The sequence below is a fragment of the Artemia franciscana genome, chromosome 21 (assembly GCF_032884065.1).
Source record: "Artemia franciscana chromosome 21, ASM3288406v1, whole genome shotgun sequence".
NCBI lineage: Eukaryota > Metazoa > Arthropoda > Branchiopoda > Anostraca > Artemiidae > Artemia > Artemia franciscana.
In genome coordinates, this window is record NC_088883.1 from 21,251,410 (window position 1) to 21,278,085 (window position 26,676).

The 26,676-nt window shown below is 36.1% G+C and overlaps 1 long non-coding RNA gene across 1 annotated transcript; it reads left to right on the forward strand.

The window, feature by feature from the left end:
- Nucleotides 1-14,020: 14,020 nt before the first annotated feature.
- LOC136041066 (uncharacterized) lies at nt 14,021-26,283 on the forward strand. Its single transcript, XR_010620957.1, has 3 exons — nt 14,021-14,163; nt 18,494-18,623; nt 25,987-26,283. It is a non-coding gene; the product is annotated as an uncharacterized LOC136041066 (long non-coding RNA).
- Nucleotides 26,284-26,676: the final 393 nt, after the last annotated feature.

Consider the following 26,676-nt stretch of genomic DNA (forward strand, 5'->3'; position numbering starts at 1 on the left):
CGTGCCACCCCAACACCTAGTTGGCGGCGACGCTTCGCGCCCCCCCAAGCCCCCCCGCGTGCGTAAGTCGTTACGCGCCATATTAGTTACGTGCCGTTGTAGTTGTGTCCCTGTGTACCACCTATGAATATAGATAGATTTATATGTGTGTTTTGAACTGCGTAAAACTTGCGAATATACAACATTCTTGGCTTTCCCATTGTCTGTGCATATACAAAGCCTTATGTACTTATAATGACGTCATATACAAACGCTCTTTTTACAAACAAACAAACATGCATACACACAACTCGTTTTTATATAGATAGATAGATAGATAGATAGATACAATAAAAATTAACTGCATAAAACTTGCGAATATACAACATTCTTCGATGTCCAATTGTCGCTGCATATAAATAGATTGTCAGGTTTACCGATCCTCGAACATGCAACGTACAATTGTCCATGGGAAAAACAATCAGTTTTAAGATCTATACCACATTTTTCTAATGATTGACCTTGAGCTTTGTTGATGGTGATTGCAAATGCTAATCGAATTGGGAATTGCAATCTTTCAAATTGAAAAGGCAGATCCGTTGGAATTATGGGAATTCGAGGAATAAGAACAGCCTCACCCTCAAAAGGCCTTGTCAAGATTGTTGCCTCTATTATGTTTTCCATTGTTTTCTTTACGGCAAGTCGCGTGCCATTGCAAAGCTTTGGTGGGTTTATGTTACGTAACAATATTTTTGGTACGCCTATTTTTAGTTGTAGCATGTGTGGTGGAAACCCTGAAAGATCCACGGAATTTAAAAATTCAGATGGATAATTAACTGCCTCATTTGGTTCCAAAACTGTGTCGACTGACTTGTAAAGGACTGCCTGGTCTCGAATCTTGGTCAAAACAACATTGTTGATTTCGTGGACGTCTATATTTTTGGGTGCAAGAATCGCTCTTTCACTTAGCCATTTATTATTTTTAAAATTGTTTAGAATATTCGGAAATACTTTTTCAATCAATTCATTTTTGGACGTCACTAAATTACAGAATTCAGCAGGTAGTTGTATATGTCCTGAAATTGAGTCTACTGGGAGCTTTCCGTTTCCAATTGCCAGCAATTGATCTGAAAATGTTTGACCAGAGTCATCGTTTTGCAATCGGACACGCATATTTGTAGTTAATTTTAATGTTTTTACGTGTGCCCATAAAATAGAATTTTTCAGGCAAGTATGCATTTCGTCTGCCCAATACTTTACCCATCCTGGATTATTTGGAAATATTGCACGTGGAAGTTTCTGTAGAATGCAAATTCAGAGGCAATTTCAAAGCGGAATGAGCAGTTCTTCCACCAGGCAGCAACGTTGCGGCTATTCCGGACGACGCAATTGCCAACGCTATATCATTTTTTGATCGAATTGATGCCAAAATCAGTTTTATCACAAACGTTTTACCAGTACCTCCTGGCGCATCCAAAAAGAAAATTTCTCCAACGCAATGTTATCGACACAATGCATTATCGTATCAGAAGTGTCTTTTTGTTCCGACGTTAACTTGGAAATGTTATTTTGTACATACGACAATAGATCACTCGTACTGTAACTTTGTTCACGATCCAATTCTACACATGTCGAAACAGCATCTTTACGATTAGGTGAAGGCACTCCCAAATCTTGAAGAGGTTTGTTTGCCATACATACGCACAAATCTTCTATAATAACTAAAGTGTAGTTATAAATTTCTGATGTAAAATCAAAAGTCATATCTGACTTCTCTAACCGTTTTTGATGGAGTATATCTTCGGACATTTTCGATTTATATTTTTCCCATAATTCTGTAGGAGCTGAAGGAGAGCAAGTTGTTTGTATGATTCCAAACAATGCATGAATTTGACTTGGAATTGACGTTTTGCACGCGTCATTGATGCAGTTATCCCAGTGTTGGTCATTCTCCAATACATTCAGAGCTTGGCATGCACTACGGTAAGTGTCATGTATAGTACCGTTTACAGTTCTCAAATACTCAAAGGACGTCGGACCGGGTACATTCATCAAGAGCAGGCGTAGAAAGAAGCATTCATATTGATTGGGGTGAACGGTGTAGTCTTCCTATTGTGGTATCTTTGAAGATGGTAGGTTGGCCGTCGACTGACTTACCCTGTTTTCGACGTTCAAATACATTATTTTTAGTATTCCACGTGCAATACGAAGGCACTTCAGTATACTGCAGCTTTTTTTGCAAAAGAATCATTTTTGCATAGAGAAAAGAAAGCAGTTAACTTTGTAGCCGGTGGATTCAGGGCTCTTTGTTTCACGTTGGATTCCGAAAAATAAACACGTTGACCATTCTGTAAATGTACCGCTAATTGAACAACAGCTGGACTACGTTCATGTATCGGAAATGAAAGAATTCGTCAAACAGCTTCATTACTGCTTATGTATCTTCCAGCCTGATATTGTACGATTTCATCGATATCTTTGATTTCGGACTGCAAGCCAAAGACTGCCATGTCACTGCCTTTGTTGACGTATTTACATATGTATTTGATTGCCTTTACGGAGTTACAGTATTCAACGTTTATGTGTGCATTAAATGTTTTTGATAATAATGGGAATATGGAACAACCCACTGGTTATCTACTTCGATGGTGGTACCGTTACGCTTCTTTATTGTTGCAGTTTTACCGCCATCTTCAGTAGATTTACTTCTATATTGTGGGTAACCATCATTGCCAGTAATTGTGTTGGGTACTAAAAGTCGAGGATATTGCTTTGTGCACCTTCCTTTGGCCATGCATGGTGAATTTTCGTTCAGTGCACTGCAAGGTCCATGTATCATATTTTTTATTTAAAATTGTTTTATATTATTTTTTTTTATTTTTAAAATTGTTTAGAATATTCGGAAATACTTTTTCAATCAATTCATTTTTGGACGTCAATAAATTACAGAATTCAGCAGGTAGTTGTATACGTCCTGAAATTGAGTCTACTGGGAGCTTTCCGTTTCCAATTGCCAGCAATTGATCTGAAAATGTTTGACCAGAGTCATCGTTTTGCAATCGGACACGCATATTTGTAGTTAATTTTAATGTTTTTACGTGTGCCCATAAAATAGAATTTTTCAGGCAAGTATGCATTTCGTCTGCCCAATACTTTACCCATCCTGGATTATTTGGAAATATTGCACGTGGAAGTTTCTGTAGAATGCAAATTCAGAGGCAATTTCAAAGCGGAATGAGCAGTTCTTCCACCAGGCAGCAATGTTGCGGCTATTCCGGACGACGCAATTGCCAACGCTATATCATTTTTTGATCGAATTGATGCCAGAATCAGTTTTATCACAAATGTTTTACCAGTACCTCCTGGCGCATCCAAAAAGAAAATTTCTCCAACGTTGTTATCGACACAATGCATTATCGTATCATAAATGTCTTTTTGATCCGACGTTAACTTGGAAATGTTATTTTTTGTACATACGACAATAGATCACTCGTACTGTAACTTTGTTCACGATCCAATTCTACACATGTCGAAACAGCAGCGATACGGTTAGGTGAAGGCATTCCCAAATCCTGAAGAGGTTTGTTTGCCATACGTACGCAAAAATCTTCTATAATAACTAAAGTGTAGTTATAAATTTCTGATGTAAAATCAAAAGTCATATCTGACGTCTCTAACTGTTTTCGATGGAGTATATCTTCGGACATTTTTGACTTACATTTTTCCCATAACTCTGTAGGAGCTGATGGAGAGCAAGTTGTTAAAATGATGCCAAACAATGCACGAATTTGACTTGGGGTTGACGTTTCGCACGCGTCATTGATGCAGTTATCCCAGTGTTGGTCATTCTCCAATAAATTCAGAGTTTGGCATGCACTACGGTAAGTGTCATGTATAGTACCGTTTACAGTTCTCAAATACTCAAAGGATGTCGGACCGGGTACATTCACCAAAAGCAGGCGTAGAAAGAAGCATTCATGTTGATTGGGGTGAACGGTGTAGAGTCTTCCTTTCATGGTATCTTTGAAGATGGTAGGTTGGCCGTCGACTGACTTACCCTGTTTTCGACGTTCAAATACTTCATTTTTAGTATTCCACGTGTAATACGAAGGCACTTCAGTTTACAGCAGTTTTTTTTGCAAAAGAATCATTTTTGCAAAGCGAAAAAAAAGCTGTTAATGTTGTATCCGGTGGATTCAGGGCTCTTTGTTGCACGTTGGTTTCCGTGAAATAAACACGTTGACCATTCTGTAAATGTACCGCTAAGTGAACAACAGCTGGACTACATTCATGTATCGGAAATGAAACAATTCGCCAAACAGCTTCATTACTGCTTATGTATCTTCCAGCCTGATATTGTACGATTTCGTCGAAATCTTTGATTTCGGGCTGCAAGCCAAAAACTGCCATGTCACTGCCTTTGTGGACGTATTTACATATGTATTTGATTGCCTTTACGGAGTTACAGTATTCAACGTTTATGTGTGCATTAAATGTTTTTGATAATAATGGGGAATATGGAACAACCCACTGGTTATCTACTTCGATGGTGGTACCGTTACGCTTCTTTATTATTGCTGTTTTACCGCCATCTTCAGTAGATCTTCTTCTATGTTGTGGGTAACCATCATTGCCAGTAATTGTGTTGGATACTAAAAGTCGAGGATATTGCTTTGTGTACCTTCGTTTGACCATGCATGGTGAATTTTCGTTCAGTGCACCGCAAGGTCCATGTATCATATTTTTTACAATAATATCATTTAACCCCTTATCGACATTTTTAGCAGGTATTTCAGTGGAAATCACATCATCAATTTCGTTCGAAGTAATTTTTTTATGTAGCCAGATTAGTGTATGTGCGTGTGGCAAACCTCGTTTTTGCCATTCCACTGAGTACATTCAGCATCGCACTGACCCAAACACTTCAGGTTTTACTATGTAGTTTATCAGTGATTTCAACTTTTGCCGGAAGACACGGGCCGTAATGTCATGCCTATGAACCGCCGATTGTCCTAGAAGTAAAAGCTGCAGTATCTCGTCCCAAGATTGATTACATGTAAATGTAATAAATAAATCTGGACGACCATAGAGACGAACATACGCAATAGCATCTTGAGCATATTCATGCATATGACGGGGACTGCCTGCAAATGACGAAGGTAAAATTGTTAATCTTCCAACGTTTGTGGTATTACCGTCATTTATAACTGCATCTCGCAAATGAATGTATTGTTCAGAGCGGAGCTTGGTCTGATTCAGGCGGATATATAGCAAACGTTCTGATTCAATTTTAGCATACATATCAACGACAAATTGGTGAAACAATTCACGGCATTTTAAAATATAATTTTCTTCATCCTGCCGAATCATTAGTCTATAGGGAAAAATAATGCATTGCACTGCATTTCTTATTCATTTCTTTGTTAGTGGCTGGATTCATCAATTTAATATTAAAGTGATAGCCGTCGGCTTCATCCCAAAAAATGATAGGATATTGTAGGGCATCGTAGCATCGATGAGTTTCGCTTGAGCGTTTCGCTTATGAAGAATAATATCTCGAGGTAAAAACTGATCACAAACCATAACGATTGCCACTTCGTCGATAGTTGGAGCATTGTATCTACGCACATGTTGGCCAGGAGGCGTTTTGTCAGCGGAAATAACAATTTTATGCGTCTATCAGTAGGCATCAAATCGATGGCTGTTTTGAACAGACGCACTAAATTATTATTTTCGTGGAAAAGATGTTGCAATTGGGAAACGATTGTCCTTTCAACGTTGGGAGAAATTTCGCAACGTGCATTCAATTCAGAATTTCTATCACTGATGAAGTACAATTGTAAAAATTTATGATTCTCGCCTGAGAATGGTAGAAGGGACCCTGCTCTATGATAAATTTGCCCTTTTACTTTGAAAGTAGACATAAATTGATCTGGATTTTCGATTTGGGCTCCAAACGACGTCATTTGGAAACATGAGTTGTATTTTCTGATTTTTGACAAAAAACGCTTAGATTCTGACGTAGTTCCAGTAAGGAAAGTCTTCAATGGCTCTGGTGGTGCAGCCAATAGAGGAAGTTTAACTTTTCCTGAGGCGTAACACATTCCCATTGTTTCACCATTGAATTTCAAGGCCTTGCAATAGGGACAAATTTTAGACATTGTCCCGATTTGAACACATCTTCTCAAGCTATAATCATCGACTGGGCTGTACCTGAATGCCAGGCGATAACTTTCAGGTTGCTCTGATTCCTCGGCACGCTTTCTTTTCTTACTTTCTCTATCAGCAGCAAGCCTGATTTCTTGCTGTTCTTGTGATTCCTAGGCACGCCTTCTTTTTTCACTTTCTTTTTTAGCAGCAAGTCTGCTTTCGCGTTGCTCTGTTAGTTCCTCGGCACGCTTTCTATTCTTTCTTTCTCTATCAGCCTCAAGCCTGTTTCCTTGCTGTTCTTTCTATTCCTCGGCACGCTTTCTGTTCTTTCTTTCTCTATCAGCCTCAAAACTGTTTCCCTGCTGTTCTTTTGATTCCTCGGCACGCTTTCTTTTCTGACTTTCTCTATCAGCAGCAAGTTTTTTGGCATAGACTCTTTGAGCATCTTCATCGGCTTTTGCCATTGTAAGTTCATCAGTCATTTTAAACTTAAACATTAATAGATTTCTACGTGAACATATATGTCTTAAATTTCTTTAATGACGTCACCGTCATAGCAAAAATGACGACAACTAACTTCATGATTAAATATCTTTAATGACGTCACCGTCATAGCAAAAATGACGACAACTAACTTCATGACGTCAGTCGACACAGAAACATGATGTCACCTGACAGACAGACACACAGACACACAACTTATTTGTATATATATATATATATATATATATATATATATATATATATATATATATATATATATATATATATATATATATATATATACTAGCTGTTGGGGTGGCGCTTCGCGCCACCCCAACATCTAGTTGGTGGGGGCGCTTCGCGCCCCCCCCAAGCCCCCCCCGCGCGCGTAAGTCGTTACGCGCCATAATAGTTACGCGCCATTGTAGTTGTGTCCCTATGTCCCACCTGTGAATATAGATAGATATATATATATATATGGTTTTAACTACGTAAAACTTGCGAATATACAACATTCTTTGCTGTCCCATTGTCTTTGCATATAAATAGATTGTCAGGTTTACCGACTCTTGAACATGCAACATATAATGGTCCATGGGAAAACAATCTGTATTCAGATCTATACCTCATGATTCTAATGATTGCCCTTGAGCTTTGTTGATGGTTATTGCTAATCGACCATTCCCTGTCCCGGTGTCCCGGTCGTCATTTACATCCCCCTGTTTCCCCCGGTGTCCCCGTTGTAGTTGTGTCCCGGTCGTCATTTATATTCCCTGTGTCCCGGTCGTCATTTGTATCCCGGTGTCCCGGTCTGTATATACATTCGTTTTTTAGTTTTGTTTTTCTCCTTTATTTTTTTCCTTTTTTTTCTTTTTTAGCTTATTTAGATTTTTAGATTTTTTAGTTTTTTTATTAGTTTTTAGTTTTTTTTTCTTTTTAGTTTTTTTGTCCCGGTCGTCATTTATATCCCCCTGTTTCCCCCGGTGTCCCCGTTGTAGTTGTGTCCCTGTGTCCCGGTCGTCATTTATATTCCCTGTGTCCCGGTCGTCATTTGTATCCCGGTGTACCGGTCTGTATATACATTCGTTTTTTAGTTTTGTTCTTCTCCTTTATTTTTTTCCTTTTTTTTTCTTTTTTAGTTTATTTAGATTTTTAGATTTTTTAGTTTTTTTATTAGTTTTTAGTTTTTTTTTCTTTTTAGTTTTTTTGTAGTTTTTACCTTCTTTTTAGTTTTGTTAATTTTTTTTTTTACTTATGTCCTGGTCGTCATTTATACTCCCTGTGTCCCGGTGCTTTGTTGATTGCTAATCGAACATTCCTTTTGTCCTGGTCGCTTTCTCTTTGAGTGTCGTCATAGTTTTTTTTTATTTTTTATTTTTTTTAGTTTTTTACCTTTTTTTAGTTTTTTTAGTTTTTTTTAGTTTTTTAGCTTTTTTACTTTTTTTATTAGTTTTTAGTTTTTTTTTTTATAGTTTTTGCCTTTTTTTAGTTTTTTCAGTTTTTTTTTAGTTTTTTATTGGTTTTTACCTTTATAGTTTTTTTAATTTTTTAGCTTTTTTATTTTTTTTATTAGTTTGTAGGTTTTTTTGTAGTTTTTGCCTTTTTTTAGTTTTTTCAGTTTTGACGTCACCTGATCCAGTTTTTTCAGGTGACGTCACCTGACACATCCATCCACACATCCACAGACAGACAACTTATTTTTATATATATAGATATATATATATATAGATATACTAGCTATTGGGGTGGCGCTTTGCGCCACCCCAACACCTAGTTTGTGGGGGCACTTCGCGCCCCCCCAAGCCCCCCCGCGCGCGTAAGTCTTTACGCGCCATATTAGTTACGCGGCATATCCCTGTGTCCCGGCTTTTAGTTTTCTTTTTCTCCTTTATTTTTCAGTTTTTTTTCCTTTTTTTAGTTTTTTTTCTTTTTCAGTTTTTAGTTTTTCTTAGTTTTTTTTTTATTAGTTTTTAGTTGTTCTTTTTAGTTGTTTTTGTAGTTTTTACCTTTTTTCATTTTTTTTAGTTTTTTTAGTTTTTTTTCTTTTTTAGTTTTTAGTTTCTTACCTTTTTTTGTTTTTTTTAGTTTTTTATCTTTTTTAGTTTTTTAGTATTTTATTTTTAGTTTTTTTTTAGTTTTTACCTTTTTTAGTTTTTTCTACTTTTGTATTAATGCTAAAGCCAAGGTTCAAACCTGGAGCCTCTCGGACCTATAACCTGAAACATAACGCTTCACCAACTCAGCTACTTCGGCTTGAATACATTCGTTTTGAGCAGCTTCCTCGGGTGTTGCCATTGTAGGTTCTTCAGTCATTTTACCATTAGAAATTTCTCTTTCAACGATCTTCTTACAATTAAAAATTTGTCTTTCAACGATATTCTTAAATACCTGTGTCCTGGTCGTCATTTATTTTCTCTGTGTCCTGGTCATCATTTGTGTCCCGGTATCCCAGTCTGTAATTTTTTGAGTGTCCTGGTCGTCATTTATATTCCCTCTGTCCTAGTCGTCATTTGTGTCCCGGTCTGTAATTTCTCTTTGAGTTTCTTTTCTTTAGTTTTTACCTTTTTTCTTTTTTCAGTTTTCTTTTTCTTCTTTATTTTTCAGCGTCACTATGAAATACATATCGCCAAACCTTTGTTTTTGTAACTAAAATCTGGTAGGCATTGATGACCTTATCCAAGTCAAAATCCCAAACCCAATCATCATCGCTATCATTTTCAGTTTTGATATGTTTTGACTCTCGCTGTCCAGGTGGATTTTCATCTAACTGCGCGGTTTTGCGTTCTTTAGCGCAAGCATGTTTTCTTGCTGTTCTTGTGATTCCTCGGCACGCTTTCTTTTCTTACTTTCTCTATCAGCCGCATGTTTTTTGGCATAGACTCTTTGAGGAGCTTCCTCGGCTGTTGCTATTGTAGGTTCTTCAGTCATTTTACAATTAAACATTTTTCCGTCCACGATCTTCTTACAATTAAAAATTTGTCTTTGAACGATTTTCTTAAATACTTTAAATGACGTCATCGTCATAACAAACATGACGACTTCATGACGACATGATGACATGACGTCACTCGACACACCCACAGACAAACAATTTATATATATATATATATATATATATATATATATATATATATATATATATATATATATATATATATATATATATATATACGCGTAAGTCATTACGCGCCATATTAGTTACGCGCCATTGTAGTTGTGTCCCTGTGTCCCACCTGTGAATAGATATATATATATGTATATATATATATATATATATATATATATATATATATATATATATATATATATATATATATATATATGTTTTTAACTACGTAAAACATGCGAATATAGAACATTCTTCGCTGTCCCATTGTCTGTGCATATAAATAGATTGTCAGGTTTACTGACTCTTGAACATGCAACATATAATTGTCCATGGGAAAAACAATCCGTATTCAGATCTATACCTCATTATTCAAATGATGTGTCCCTGTGTCCCGGTCGTCATTTATATTCCCTGTGTCCCGGTCGTCATTTGTGTCCCGGTGTCCCAGTTTGTAATTTCTCTTTGAGTGTCCCGGTCGTCATTTATATTCCCATTGTCCCGGTGTCCCGGTCGTCATTTGTGTCCCGGTGTCCCGGTCTGTAATTTCTATTCAAATAATCCCTGTGTCCCGGTCATCATTTATTTGTCCCGCCTGTGCCCCCGGCGTCCCCGTTGTACTTGTGTCCCTGTGTCCCGGTCGTCATTTATAATCCCTGTGTCCCGGTATGATTTGTGTCCGGGTGTCCCAGTCTGTAATTTCTCTTTGAGGTTCCCTGTCGTCATTTATATTCCCTGTGTCCCAGTCGTCATTTGTGTCCCGGTGTCCCGGTATGTAATTTCATCAGTTGACAAACATGACGTCAGTCGACAAACAACTTCATAACGCATACAGCTCAATCCTTATAATGACGTCAGTTGACAAACATGACGTCAGTCGACACACAAACATGACGTCACTCGACACACACACAGACAACTTATTTTTATATATATTAGATATATATATATATATATATATATATATATATATATATATATATATATATATATATATATATATATATATTTATATATATATATATATATATATATATATATATATATATATATATATATATATATATATATATATATATATATATATCTTTATATATAATAATAAGTTGTCTGTCTGTGGATCTGTGGATCAGGTGACGTCATGTTTCTGTGTCGGCTGACGTCATGAAATTAGTTGTCGTCATTTTTGCTTTGACGGTGACGTCATTAGACCGAGACAGAGGGAATATAAGTGACGACCGGGAACCTCAAAGAGAAATTACAGACTGGGACACCCGGACACAAATCACGACCGGGACACAGGGAATATAAATGACGACCGGGACACAGGGACACAACTACAACGGGGACGCCGGGGGCACAGGCGGGATATATAAATGACGACCGGGACACAGGGATTGTTCGAATAGAAATTACAGACCGGGACACCGGGACACAAATTACGACCGGGACACAGGGAATATAAATGACGACCGGGACACTCAAAGAGAAATTACAAACTGGGACACCGGGACACAAATGACGACCGGGACACAGGGAATATAAATGAAGACCGGGACACAGGGACACATCATTAGAATAATGAGGTATAGATCTGAATACGGATTGTTTTTCCCATGGACAATTATATGTTGCATGTTCAAGAGTCAGTAAACCTGACAATCTATTTATATGCACAGACAATGGGACAGCGAAGAATGTTGTATATTCGCATGTTTTACGTAGTTAAAAACATATATTTATATCTATCTCTATTCACAGGTGGGACACAGGGACACAACTACAATGGCGCGTAACTAATATGGCGCGTAACGACTTACGCGCGCGGGGGGGGCTTAGGGGGCGCGAAGCGCCCCACCAACTAGGTTTTGGGGTGGCGCGAAGCGCCACAGTGTCCCGGTCGTCATTTATATTCCCTCTATCCCTGTCCCAGTGTCCCAGTCTATAACGTCATAAAGTCTTCAATGGCTCTGGTGGTGCAGCCAGTTGAAGAAGTTCAGCCGCGAGCCTGTTTTCACGGTGTTCTTGTGATTCCTCGGCACGATTTTGTTTGGCAATTTCTCTTTGAGACGCAAGCCTGTTTTCACGCTGTTCTTGTGATTCCTCGGCACGCTTTCTTTTCCTACTTTCTCTATTAGCCGCAAGCGTTTTGGCATTAACTCTTTGAGCAGCTTCCTCGGCTGTTTCTTCTACCAATGTAGGATGTATACTAAAATTTATTTATATATATTTAGTCTCGGGTTGTTCTGAAAATCATATTTAAGGTTAATAGTAGGCTATACTATAAATATGAGTTGGCTACATCCCTTTCATCCCCTTTCTCATTACGCTGTTTTAATTTTGTATTTTGATAAATGAGGGTCATTTAGATATAGTTGCTTTACATTAGAAAATAAAATTTTGCAAAGTAAAAGGGAAGGTATCGCATTCGCACCCATCAAACTCCTACTCTTTACGCTTAAGCTCAACAATTTATTCTTATGATTTGATATTTCAAAATTAAAATTTCCAGTTAAAAAATGCCGTTTCAACAGTAAGAGAGGCGGTAATGGTTCTAGGCCTCATAGTCTAGGAGGGTAAGATATCTTAATTGGAGTGTAAAAATATAAAATAAAATAAATTTAATATTAGATGCCAAAAAACTGGAGGCGGGCATCTACCCCCTTGCCCCAGCCTAGAGTCGTCACTGAAGAGAAGAGATTCTACTTTTCAGCACCAATTGAATTATCAGTACAAATTAATTTTTCCGAACGAAGAGGATTCATGGGTTAAGTTTCTCCCTTCATGTACATTTGAATGCCCTTCCATGGGTAGTTTAATTTCTTAAGCCTAAAAATATACTTCCAAGTTTTAGATAACAAAATACAACAACATATATAAAACGTTAGTTAAGTGAAAGGTTGTAATTGTACGGACTATAAAGGAAAAGTATATATGTTCATGGCTGTACGTAGTTTCTTCTCTAAGGGGGAGGGGTAGCCAATTTTGTAATTAAGGATGGGCAAGCTGAAGTTATATCGGCAGTTCACAAACCCTTACATTACCAGCAAGTTCTATCATACCTATGAAATCTTTATTAATAAGTAATCCACCAAAAATCACAAGTCCTCAATAAGCTTCTTAGATTAGAGCTAAGTCTTTCCAAGACTTTATGGATAATTGCTTCTTGTTGGACTTTTATTCTTTCATTCCAGCTATCATCTGCTATCAACCGTATACGTTTATCAACTGCTTTTATAGCAATCTAACTTTTTGCAACTGCTTTTTCAACCATCTTCTTTTTAAGCCATATCTAGTGTAAAGTTCTGAGGGGGTCATCTGCCCCGACCCCCCCCTCCGTATGACTGTATATTTTCGTGTTTTTTTTTTTTTTTTATCGTAACTTTCCCAATTTGACTTTTATTATAGATGACTCTTTTGTCAACAGTCTACATTTTATCAATTGCTTTTTCAACCAACTACTTTTTTCGGCAATATCTAGTATAAATTTGAAATCTAGAGGGAGAACATTTTCCCCCCCTCCTCCTTGCAAACATGGATTTTTTTTCCCCAACCTGAACTTCCTAATTTGAATGTTTATAGACGACTCTTTTGTCAGCCGTCCACCTTTTATCAACTGCTTTTTTGGACACCTACCCTTTTTCATCTACTTTTTCAAGCATCTGCTTTTTTGGCCATATCTAGTATAAATTTGAAATTCTAGGGGGGGGGGTATCTGCGCCCTCTCCTCCTCTGTACGCCCATGTATATTATCTTTTTTTTGAAATCTGAACTTTCCCAGTTCGATTTTAATCATAGATGACTCTTTTGTCAACCGTCTACCTTTTATGAACTGCTTTTTAGCTATATAGCTTTTTTCAACTGCTTTTAGCCATCTATATTTCTTCAGCTGCTTTTTCAGCCATTTTCTTTTTCAGCCATATCTGTTCTTAATTTGAGATTCTAGAGGGGTAACTGTCCCTCCCCCTCCTCCGCATACGCCCGTGTATAATATCCCTTTTTGTTAAATTTGAACTTTCACAATTTGATTATTGTTATAGATGACTCTTTTGTAAACCTTCAACCTTTTACTTTTTTTAGCCATCTACCTTTTATCATCTGCTTTTTCAACCATCTAGTTTTTCAGCCATATCTAGTGTAAATTTTAATTCTAAAGGAGGACATCTGCCCCCCTTCTACATACAACCATTTATATTTTCTCTTTTCTCTTTCTGAACTTCTCAATTTGATTTTTATTGTAGATGACCCTTCAGTTCAGACTTTCTGGCATGTTTAACAATTTCTACTTAAAGCTCGAAGAGAAGGAAAAGAGTCTCTATAATCTTGATGATGGCTGGAAACTGTTGGTACACGACTCGAGAGACTCGGCTTTAATCGGGATCCGAACCCATGGAAGTACCGTTTACCGCGGCTGGGGAAAAGACATGAGAATTTATGTTCGATCGGTAATTAGTTAGTTTATTTCAAATCTTGACTAATCATTTAAACATTTGTATTAATTAATCTTTAAATCAAGTCATTTGAATGGCTGAACTTACTTTGTCCTTTATTGAGGTTCTTTGTTGACCATCCTATAGTCTAATTGGTAATTAGTTAATTGTTTTAGACCTAGAAATCCTTTGTAAACCCAACATAAACCCCTTTTCCTTAGGGTTTCTTGAACCACCAGGGAAGGTTGGGGTCTGAATTAGTCAGATACACTTTAAAAAATAACTCAACCTTTAGTTGTTTCTGTGTTGCTACAAGAGTCCCTAAAACTTTTCATTTATTGAAAGGAAATATTCGATTTCGTAAAATTTTCCTCATCGAAAGTCCTGTAATGAATTTAAATCTGAGTTTATCATGAGTTATTTCTTGAAATTTGAATGAATTCCGGGGTTCAAAGTCAGATAATCTTATGTTACAAAACAGTCATAGTTATTACACAGTTTGATTTTTGTATTCTTTTCTATACGTTTCTATTTAAAGACACAATTAACATTACCTCCCTCAAGTGCTTTATAAAAGGGCTTGAAAAAACTTGTTTTTCTTATCTAATTTCTGACTTTTTTTTAAATAATGCTGGGAAATCTGACACCCCCTTCAGATAAAAATTCTTCTTCCCCCTAAAAAACTTCTCCATGGAAAGATCGTTCCACGCAACCCCCACCCTTTGACCCCCTCAACAAAATGCCAATGCCAATACTGTGCTTCATAGTTGTGTATTCGGCTGAAAGTTAAAGCTTAAATAAGAATTAAAGACGACCTAAATAAAAAATAAAAGTTAATACAAATTAAATGCCAATACTGTACATCCTTCATAGTTTCTGATTTTAACGATGTTCAACTTCCGAAACTTTGACTTTCAGCCAAATATACAACTAAGGTGTACGTACAATCTAGGAAAAGGCAAGTCCCATCATGTAGGGGACTCCCAACGAACAAAAATAAATAATAAATGCATGAATGAGTATTAAATAATAATTATTAATATTTTAAAATTAAATGATGAGGTGAAAAATCAGCAAAAAATAAGTTTTCCATTTGAATTTGTAGGGCGAAATAATAAAGAGGGAGTGCTGTAAGTAGTAGTGGAGAACTAACAGATTGTTGATGTTTGAATTTTTACGGACGAAAAGTGTTGCCAAATTGAACAAATTAGTTTCGGTTTTTCAAACAGTTCGTGGTAACGAACTGTAGTAAGGAGCGACCCGGCTCAATAGTAACCAAAACTCTAAAAAATTGAATTTTGATATCAATAGCTACATCAAAAGAATTGCATTTTAATGCTGATTTTAAATATATAAGTTTCATCAAGTTTAGTCTTACCCCTCAAAAGTTACGAGCCTGAGAAAATTAGCCTTATTTAAGAAAATAGGGAGAAACACCCCCTAAAAGTCGTAGGATCTTAACGAAAATGACACCATCAGATTCAGCGTATCAGAGAACCCTACTATAGAAGTTTCAAGCTCCTATCTACAAAAATGTGGAATTTTGTATTTTTTGCCAGAAGACAAATCACGGGTGCGTGTTTATTTGTTTGTTTTTTTTTTTTGTTTTTTTTTCTTTTCCCCAGGGGTCATCGTATCGACCAAGTGGTCCTAGAATGTCGCAAGAGGGCTCATTCTAACGGAAATGAAAAGTTCTAGTGCCCTTTTTAAGTGACCAAAAAAATTGGAGGGCATCTAGGCCCCCTCCCGCGCTCGTTTTTTTTCGAAAGTCAACGGATCAAAATTTTGAGATAGCCATTTTGTTCAGCATAGTTGAAAACCATAATAACTATGTCTTTGGGGATGTCTTACTCCCCCACAATCCCTGGGGGAGGGGCTGCAAGTTACAAACTTTGACCAGTGTTTACATATAGTAATGGTTATTGGGAAGTGTACAGACGTTTTCAGGGGTATTTTATTTTGTCTGGGGGTGAGGCTGAGGAGAGGGGGCTATGTTGGAGGATCTTTCCTTGGAGTAATCTGTCATGGGGGAAGAAAAATTCAATGAAAAGGGCGCAGGATTCTCTAGCATTACTATAAGAAAACAATGAAAAATAAACATGAAAACGTTTTTTCAAATGAAAGGAAGAAGTAGCATTGAAACTGAAAACGAACAGAGATAATTACGCATATGAGGGGTTCTAAAAATACTTTAGCATAAAGAGCGAGGTATTTAGGAGGAGATAAATACCTTGCTCTTTATGCTAAAGTATTTTTAGTAATTGTGTTGCGGAGCAACACTACTGCTTTCGTAGTTTTTTTTTTTTTTTTTTTTTTTCACCGTGATCAGCGACCTGTAGCTCCGAAGTGGTAAGAGTTAAAAATTTGAGATTTTTCAGAGGGAAGGGAAACGTGAAACAAAGTAAAAAAGTTCCAGAGAAGTTCCTAAAATTTCTAATAGTTTTCCATAAAAAAAATAAAACCGTTTTTTTCTTAGAAACTCTGCGTTCGATGTTTGGCGTCAAGTTAAGACGACCCTAGCTTCGGAAATAAACTTGTTAGAAATACAGTTATGCTGAACTCATGTAGAACTTTCATTTGTCTCTTCGAGAACCGGAGCACAAAATTCCGTAGCTCTTATAGATTTACCGGAAATAATTCCGGAAAAGTGCATATCGTTCCGATTTTTTTTTGGAATTTTCTCAAATTTTCGATTTTGATGTTTCTTATATTTTTGTCGAGTAGTGCTATGAAAAGTATGCAAGAAGAAGTGAAGTGTTCTATATACCAAGTTGCTTCGTTCTCTATGAAATAATTTCCGAAGTTTCGACGTTCTAGAGGTAACTTCTGTTCTGGACCAGATAGAATTTTTTTTCCAACGCGGTTCGACAGGTCTCGATCTCCTAACAACTGGAGCTTACAATAGTTTCTCCGAAATAAAATTCCTTCTTTGGGTTTTTCTATTTGGAAGTTTTGTCATGCCCTCGGGGCAATTTAATTTGTATCGTATTATTCTGTTGTACAGGACAAATTCTAAAAGTTAAATTTGATTTCTAGTTTCAATTATTTAAAGAAATTCTGGTTTATCTTGAAATTGTAATTATCCATCGTATAAATATTCAGAATTGTCAACTGTGTTATTGTGTTATTCTCGTTTATTTCTGGACCAGCTAAACATTTTACCAAACTCAGTTTAGTAGGACTCGAAATAAAACCATATCAAAGATGCTTCAAGATAACAATCGAAGCCGCATTAGAAAAGTGTCCTCTGAAGGACATAATGGAGACTGTTGCTCCGCAACTGTGTCCCGTAGGGCACAGTTGCACGTGTTGCTCCGCAACTGTGCCCTAAGGAACAGGGCACAGTTACTGCAACACTTCCCGTTGCACAGGCAACTAAGGTCTAGTTTCAACTATTTATTCTACGGCCTTTCTGATTCAGGGGTCATTCTTAAAGAATTGGGACAAAACTTACGATTTAGTGTAAAGAGCGAGGTATTAACGAGGGTACAAACCCCCTCGTATACATAATAAAAATATAAGGTTATGAAAGTTTGTTACGTAAGTTAATTCTTAAGTTACGTGTATTTTTTACTAATAAAAACGTTCATTAAAAATTAAAAGTTCTAGTTGTCTTTTTAAGTAACCGAAAAATTGGAGGGCAACTAGGCCTCCTTCTCCACCCCTTATTTCTCAAAATCGTCTGATCAAAACTAAGAGAAAGTCATTTAGCCAAAAAAAAGAATTAATATACAAGTTTCATTTTAATAATTTATGTGCGGAGAGCCAAAACCAAACATGCATTAATTCAAAAACGTTCAGAAATTAAATTAAAACAAAATAATTTTTTTAAGCTGAAAGTAAGGAGCGACATTAAAACTTAAAACGAACAGAAATTACTCCGTATATGAAATGGGTTGTCCCCTCCGCAATCCCTCGCGCTTTACGCTGAAGTTTGACTCTTTGCCACAATTCTACTTTTTAAAACAATTAAAAGCTTTGGCGTAAAGAGCGAGGGATTGCGGAGGGGACAACCCATTTCATATACGGAGTAATTTCTGTTCGTTTTAAGTTTTAATGTCGCTCCTTACTTTCAGCTTAAAAAAATTATTTTTTTTAAATTTAATATCTTCAAGGATCGGCATGGCAACACTGACGAAAATGTGAAACTGCCCAAAAACCTTGTAATAGCCGGTTAATCTGTGGCTGTGAAATTTATTTTTGAAAGGTATAAAATCTATTTTTCATGATTTTATGACATATTTTTTTCCGGCTGCTGATTTAATTGCTGGACATGATTTCCTAGTAGGATTGCATTTCAGTTTTTATTTCAGTAATTGGTAATGAATAATATTTTATTTTTCAGTTCAAAACATTAAATACAAAGTCAAGACCATGCATTTTAAAAGAAGACTATAGTTGGTCAGAATGTGTTGCCAAATGTTTTGTAATGGCTCTAGCAGCAAAAGCACCTTGCAAACTTCCGTACATGGACGGTAAAGTCTTTTTAATTTAAATCTTTTTTTTCGTAAACACGTTCGAAGACAACACTGGCTATACGAGACGCATGAAACCTAGAAAGAAAAGGATATAATACATGAAAATAGAATCAAATCGGTGGGAAAATGGGGAATTGTCAGACAGGAGCAAAATATGAAGACGAAAATCCAGCAAATATTTGGACAAGGACCTCCGCAAAGTCGTCTTCAGTACTAAAAAAAAAACAAAAAAAAAACAACAACAACAAAATATAACCTTTCGAAGTGAATTGTGCAAGAGGAGAAAAGATACTGCAAAAAGAATATATTTGATTTTTTTTTCACCTATATAATTCTTATACATACCTAATGTACATACTTAAAATGTATATAATCTTCGTTTTCTCACCTGTTTTATTTAATTTTTCATTTATTATATCCTCTTCTTCCTTATTTTCCTGCACCTTTTTTTGTGCTTCTGTCCCCTTTTTTTCCAAAAAAATTGCATTTTACTCAAACAATTGTTCTCGTTCTAGGCCCAGTTTATGAATTTTGAACCAAAAGAGGGCAGGTTATCCCTCTCTCCAAATAGTATATCCATCTCTATTCAATTTCATAACAAACAGGCAGTTTTAGAGGCTTTTAAAGAATTCACTCATCCTCTTAAAAAAATATCTCCCCTTCCATAGCCCTAAATTCTAGCGAATTATCGATTCTCATCAGATTATATAATTTGCTGTGTGCCACAAATGTATTCGCAGTAAGAAAAGTGATGGAAATCAAAGACCACCGTGACTTTTCTTTATGTCAAAGCAACAGTGTTCTACTTTCTTTTTACATGGATAGATTCAGGGGGGATACATAGTTCATGTTTGGGGAGGGGTAACCAACAAACCCGAGCCTTCCTTATTTGTAGTTGGCCACCCCTCTACTCCTGCAATCAATGTAGCTTTCGACATTCTACGGGGGTATGTGCCCCTATTATCATCCTTCGGATCCATACCTGGGTAGATAAATTATTATAATAATATCAAACGATGTTAGGAGTCATTTTTGACTCCTAAAGTTGCCAGTTGCCAGAGTTGCCAGTTGCCTAAAGTTGCCAGTTAGTCAGCAGTTGAACACGAACAAAGACTTCAACAGTTTAATGTATGCACCACTGCAGTAGCACTTTAGCTTCAACACAAGTGATCAACACCACACTACAACACAAGTAATTTATGTTCTTAAAGAATGGGATCAGCCTGAACTAAGCGAAGTTTGAAGCCAAAGGTTATTCCTGAACAAGGAGACGAAACCTAGGCAAAGAATCGGTGAAGCTGGCTATTTTACTACTGGATATCTTTTGGTAAATCGATGAACTATATTGGTGATATTTAAATGGTAAATTGACGAATTATATTGGTAAAATTTAAATGGCTAATTGACAAATTACATTTGTGAAACTGCCGTGGCAATTTTACAAATTACACTGGTAAAATTGACATGGTAAATAGATTTTTTTTGGTAAATCAATAGGTTGTATTGGCGAAATCTAAATGGTAAATTGACAAATTACATTTGTAAAACTGACGTGGCTAATTGACAAATTACATTGGTAAAATTGACATGGTAGATTGACAAATTACATCGGTAAAATTGACATAGTTAATTGACAAATGCATGTAAAATTGCCAATTGTAAAATTAAATGATAGATTTACAAACTAATTTTTGAAGAACATCGCTCTTTTATTAATAATTGTTAACTATAATCTTTAATTGTAAATTTACTTTTGTTAAATAAAGTTTACATAATTTAATTTTAATTACGAAATTACATTGTGAATTAATACAGTTTAACAGAATATCAGTTTTTAAAGGTTATATAATTTTCAAGTAATGTTCTAATTCAAGAATCGCTTATTATTTGTGCAAATGACCTGGTTTTCACATTTAGATATGAATAGATTTTAATTGTGTTGTCTTCTATGTCATTCTACATTTTCCTGCTCCCACAATCGTAGTTCCCTTTCTATGAATTACCTTTTGGCTTTTACTGATTATGGTAGCCTTGTTACTTCTAGGAAAATAGAGACTGAAGTTCATACGAAGGGCCAAGTCCATTTCTGGGGCATCCTTCTTTATGAAAATTTATCTTTTGAGCACCATATTTGTTTCATTTAAATGAAGTTATAAAGAAGCCTCGATATTCTATGAAAGCTGAAACGTATTTTTTTCTTCACCAATTTTGAGAATCCTTTTCGACAGTTTAATTCAGTTGTATGTTTTTATGGCCCAGTTTTGACCCACTGCTCATTCTTCTCTTAAACCGCTCTCTAATACTTGCAATAAGGTCAAAAATATAAAATAGGTGATAAATGCTCTGCATCCAACCCGTTACTGAATGTTAAAAAGCTTTATATTCTTTCCTATCTATCCTTCAATTTTCTACAGCCCCTGCCATCTTCTCAGTTATTTTTTACTTACTTCATTCTTTATATCTGATTGGTCAAATTATCAACTCCGTAGCTCTCAGAATATTGAAATTTGGCATACTTCAGCAGTAAAACTTTATTTTAACCCTTTTGTTGCCAGTCACATTATATAGAGTGCCCCTCCTGATTCGGCTCAAGGTGTCCTATGACACCTTCAAAGGACTTGTAATAAAAATCTAGTTTCTGATGACTTTTTGGCCATCAATTGCTGGTCTAATTTCTGTCGATTAATCATACTTAATTTTATAAGCTGCTGAATTTTTTCTCACTCCCTCCCCCATTTTCTTTCTTTTTTTGTTTTTTTACTATCTAAATATTATCTTTAAATAGTACGTTATGTGGATATATCCCCTCCTTTGCAGGCCATGTAGTTTTTGAGGAGATCAATATTTGTTAATGTTTTTTTGTTTTTGTAAAACTCTGTTGTTTTTTGTTGTATCCTATGTTTATTTTATTCTGTCCAGAAGAGTCTCACGCTCGTTTTTTTCTGAATGATTCAGCATTTACTGCTTTTGTATTTTTCATCTTCTAAAAGAGAAGAGGGGTTTTTGATCTTATCGCTGTTTAGAATATAATGGTGACTTAAACTGTTTTAAGTTGTTTCCCATTTTAGTGCGTCTATAGATAAAATACAAGATTTTACCATCTCTTATATTCCTCTACGAATCATTTATTTATTCACCAGTTTAAAATATTGTTTCCTACAAACTAAATAGATTGCTCATTATTTACCCATTAACATTTTAAATGATTTGCTTAGGTATCAATGCTCTATACCTTTGGTTAAAATCGATTCAAAACAAAATCAGCGACAAAAAGAAAATGTTAAATTAATCAAAGTAATTTGAAAGTCACAAATGTATATACTCTTTTCCTTTGTTTTTCTTGTAAACCTGACAAGCTTTTTAAATTTTGTTTATGATAGGACAAATAAAAAAAAAAAATAAAACACAGCCGGCAAATAAATTCCAAAATAAAAGTGTAAGTGCACCCTAGCCTATAGAGGACCTTATAGTCACTGTATTTGTTGCAATTACTTTTCTTTTGTAAATTTGGTTTCTTTATTCATTTCGATTTCAATTCGAAATTGAGTAGAGAGTAGATCTCTTTACTCAATTCATAGTCAATCCTGCTCATTTTAAGCTTTGAAGGCTGAATATGAAATCGTGAAAAGATTATATACATTTTTTTATATATATATTTTTATATATATTATATATTTATATTTATATATTTATATTTATATATATATCATATATTATATATTTGTATATTTTATATATATTTTTAAATATATATATTTCTAGCTTAATAAAGGTCTTTTACAAGGTTACAAAGAAGAAAAATAATTTATTTCAAATATTTATTTTACATGGAATATGACTCTTTTAACGCTCATCACCTAAATAATAACAAGTGTCCACTCAAGAATTTGAGCATTATGTTTTGAAACAGTTCTTGTTCTTAATAAGGCAAAGGTGCACGTTGCACTTCAGACACGTGATAAAAGTTTAAGCATGTTTTGTACAGGACTTGTATCTCTGTTGTTCTTCGACTATCTTGGGCCAGTGGACAAAGCTATCTTAGCGAACACTGAAATTAGGAACACTGTAACTCTTCATCTTCTTATGGGATCGGAAAGTAGCAGGAAACTCACTTAGTGGTCTTTCATCTCTCACTGCATGCACAATCAACCTCTCAGCAGCCAGTCTGCGATGTCAACGCGAAAACGAACTAGTAACAGAGGCTTTTCAGCATCAATATGATGTTTCGGCCTGTAAAGCAGCTAAGCAATTGCCACACTCACCTCCTGAAACTAGTAGATAAGACACGTGTACTATTTCTGCCCCATTGTGTCAGTGCAGTATAGCTGGATCAAAGTGTCACTCAAGTCAACCTAACCCATAAGCTTTTTATATTAGTCGACGACATGAGGTCTAGTCAAGTCGATTTGAGGGGCTCTGTCTTTGAGTCTCTTCGTTTGTATTAATCAGTGCGGTCAGGCCCGGTGTTTGAAAAAATGAGATGAACAGGCTTACTGTCGTACCACTTCGTCAAGACAATGCTAGAATGTTGCACGCTTCGCCGATCAAGCGATCCTCTTCTCGGGTTTCTCATTTTTTGGTTTACTTCTAGATGTGGGAGTTTCGCTCTCCGCATTCGGTCTATTCACACTATCCTAACTAACTCAACACCCATTTCCTGAAGATTTTCTACGAGATGAAAGCTGCTATAAAAGGTGTAAGAGAAAATCTTAAAGTTTTGGTTCTTAGGAAGATTTTCAATTAGACGTAACGCCACATTCCTTTTCCGCTATAGACTTCGAAATCATATACTGTACTGCTAGTTCCGGCTTTTGTGCATCCCCCACTTGCGGTGCTTGTCGTCCATATACTATTTGAAGCAGAGATGGCCTTTAAATAGGAGCATTTGCTCCTCACGCATTTACGTTCTTGGTTCGGGATTTTTCACATATTCTCCTGTGGTCTATTGCGCAATGGTTGCACCTTGAAGAGGAGTTGTATTCTGCGTTGTCCTGCCTGATTGGCTTCGAGCCGTTATTAAATTGAAAGAAATGTCCTATTACCTTGAAGCGGTCAAATGTCATGGTGTCAGTGACTAGAGGAATATTCTAGTACGCAAAACTCAGAGGGTGAAAGTAGATGATTATAATAGCACAGTTGTAACAAAAGTATGTAGCGGTATTCCACAAGGTAGCGTCATTGAGCCCATTCTTCAATCTTTTTCCAGACAACCTGCCTGACAATATCAACTCAGACATCGCACTTTATGCTGACGGTACAAAGCTTTTTATACCTATCATATGCCTAATTGATATTCAAGAGCTGCAGTTCGACCTAAACAAGATAGCCTATTGGAAAAGAACGTTGGAAATGGAGCTCAAAACAAGCAAATGCTCCCACCTCTGCCTTGGACTACAGAATTTCAAGTCAACCTATAGTTTTAACACCAGTCCAATACCAAAAACATTTTTTGAGTAGGACCTCGGAGTAATAATAGACACTGAGCTAATATTCACCAGCCACTACGAATTCATCGCGAGCAAAGCTTCGAAAGTAGTTGGACATATTCTTAGAAACTTTCCCTCAAACGATTTTCAGCTTTTTTTTTAAACTCTATTCAAGTCTCTTGCTCAGCCTATCATTGAGTTTGGTCACACGACAATAGGACCTCACTTTCAAAAAGACATGTGTTCCCTTCAGGAGATTTAGCGAAAATTAACAAAACCTTTAACAAACTAAAAGTCCTCTCCTACTATAAACGATGGGAAAAGCTGATACTTACTTCTATCTACTATAGACTCCTCCAAGGTGAAATAATTGGTACTTTCACACTATCTCATAAGTACTACAATAACATTCGACCAGAGGAAACACTCTTCTTCAACACAAACAATCTGCAAGGACACACCTAACACAAAAAGCTAACACAAAACACTTTCAAGAAAGAAGTTGGAAAAGGGGCCTTAGCAACCCAAATAGTAAAGGAATGGAACATCCTCCCCCAAGAAGTGGTTATGGCTGACTCTAACAGCTCTTTCAAGAAAAGTTTTGACGGTACATTCTAATAGAGGCCAAAGCCTTTTTGTTGCAGTACATTATTATTATTATAACGTTAAGGTGTTTCTCAGTATATCATCCTATGCTTCAGCCTTACGATGCCAATAAGCAGAAGAATTCTAAGGAACTGTTCCGCTTCTTTAAATGTTCATTTCAGCTCCAACGCCTTCTGTTGTAATGTATATCGGTTTGTATCTTTTACAGGAATGCTTGTGATGACCGAGTCGAAAAACTTCTAGTAGTAGGCAATTGGAGTCACCAACAAAGAGTTGAGACTTGAAATGTGTCCTATTCAGCTGACGTCCTTCTCTGGTACTAGAGCTTTATTCCATACTCGTCTCTGGTCTTCCGAAGAGTTTGATGTGACATCAGCCTCAGCTTCAGATTATAGTACTTTTGCGGACTTCATGTGCGTTTATGCTTCTTCCACAGAGTGGTAGATGATAATTCGTCATCGCTTTCTTCACAATGGTTGCCCTTTTCTTATTGATCTGGTTCTCTGAGAGGAAGAGGGTTTCTTTCGTTCTCGGAGTCTTCCAAATCAAGGTTAGAGAGTTTGCCGTCTAGCTCCGGGACATAGAATACTACACTGCTAAGGTCTATTCTCCATAGTCGTCCTTCGCGCCTTTTTTTCAGTGCCTCTCGCAGACTTTGTTCAGTACTTTCCATAGCCTCCTCGGTTAATACAGCAGTTGACGCCTCAATATATGGAGTAAATTTATCTTTTACAGTAACAAAAATAAAAGCAAATACAATCACATAGCAGATTCTAACTGAAACGCATCTATAATATACGGACATTTTCAGAAAATTACTTTCGCACTTTACGTCTCCTGTGGCAGATGAATCTTAGAGACCAATTGACAAAAAGTGTGTGTCAATACAAGAGTGAAAAAATGTGATAAAAGACAAAACCGACTTAATCTTTTAATATTAGCGAACTTCACAATATTTTTCTCTCACTATACGGCAGAAACTTCTACTCTATCTGCGTTCGATTTAGTTCATTTAACGGAATGAAGAAATTTCCACTTAATCAAATTCAGTCCTGTTAACTAGAAACAAGCATCGGCCGAAAATCATTGTGAGCCTTATAAGAGACATCGGCCATGAAAGGGTTAAAGTTGACTTACCATGTCACGTTATTCCTGCCCATTTTTTCGTCTTAGCATCTCTATTTTCTTTTCTTTAAATGCCTCTTTTTATGCAATACATTTTTCTTTAAATAAATATTACCATTGTTGCAATCTCTCTATTGGCTTTTTGAAATTACCTCTGGACTCTCTGAGTCAACTGCTCTTTTTGAAAATTGTTACCGCTCTAGGAGTACCAGGAGATTATTGCTTATCTCCAGAGTCGTATAGTAAAGCTGCATTAGCCGTTGACAATCTACTCTTCTTTGGTGAGTGGTCCAGCTCCAACTGTTCCTGCGCCAGACAGTGTAACCAAGACTATTTTTTACCTTATACGGAGACAAGCGTTATTGAGAATAAGCTTGGAAGGCTGAGGGTATTTTTTCAGGTGAGTTAAGGGAAGATTTATGTGGGTCTCAATTCTCTAACATATTATCGCTGTGAAATTTACACATATTAGTAGTATCCCTTTGATGAATCCTATTGGATTGTGTTTAGCCACTGATTTACTTTATTTTGTTTTTATTCTTTCTTGACACTGTATTTATAGATTAAGTAACCAAAATATTTTCTTATATAAATGCTGTGTGATTGTCTTTTATTCGGTTTTAACACTTATCAATGATGATCCGACCCACCTTTCGGATATGCTCTGAATTGTGTTGGCATTTGGCCATTTTTCCAAGCAGTTTCTTTTTATTCAAATTGATCTATTGCCATTTTCATGTTTTCAACGATGTGTCATAGCATTTTCTTGCTTTTGTCGGAATTTGTTTAGCTTATTGTCCACTGACACCTAACTATAAACCTGATTTTTTTTCCTCAATATATTTTTTGGTGTTTAATTTGTTAAGGCGAAAAATTTCCGGTGAAATACTAGT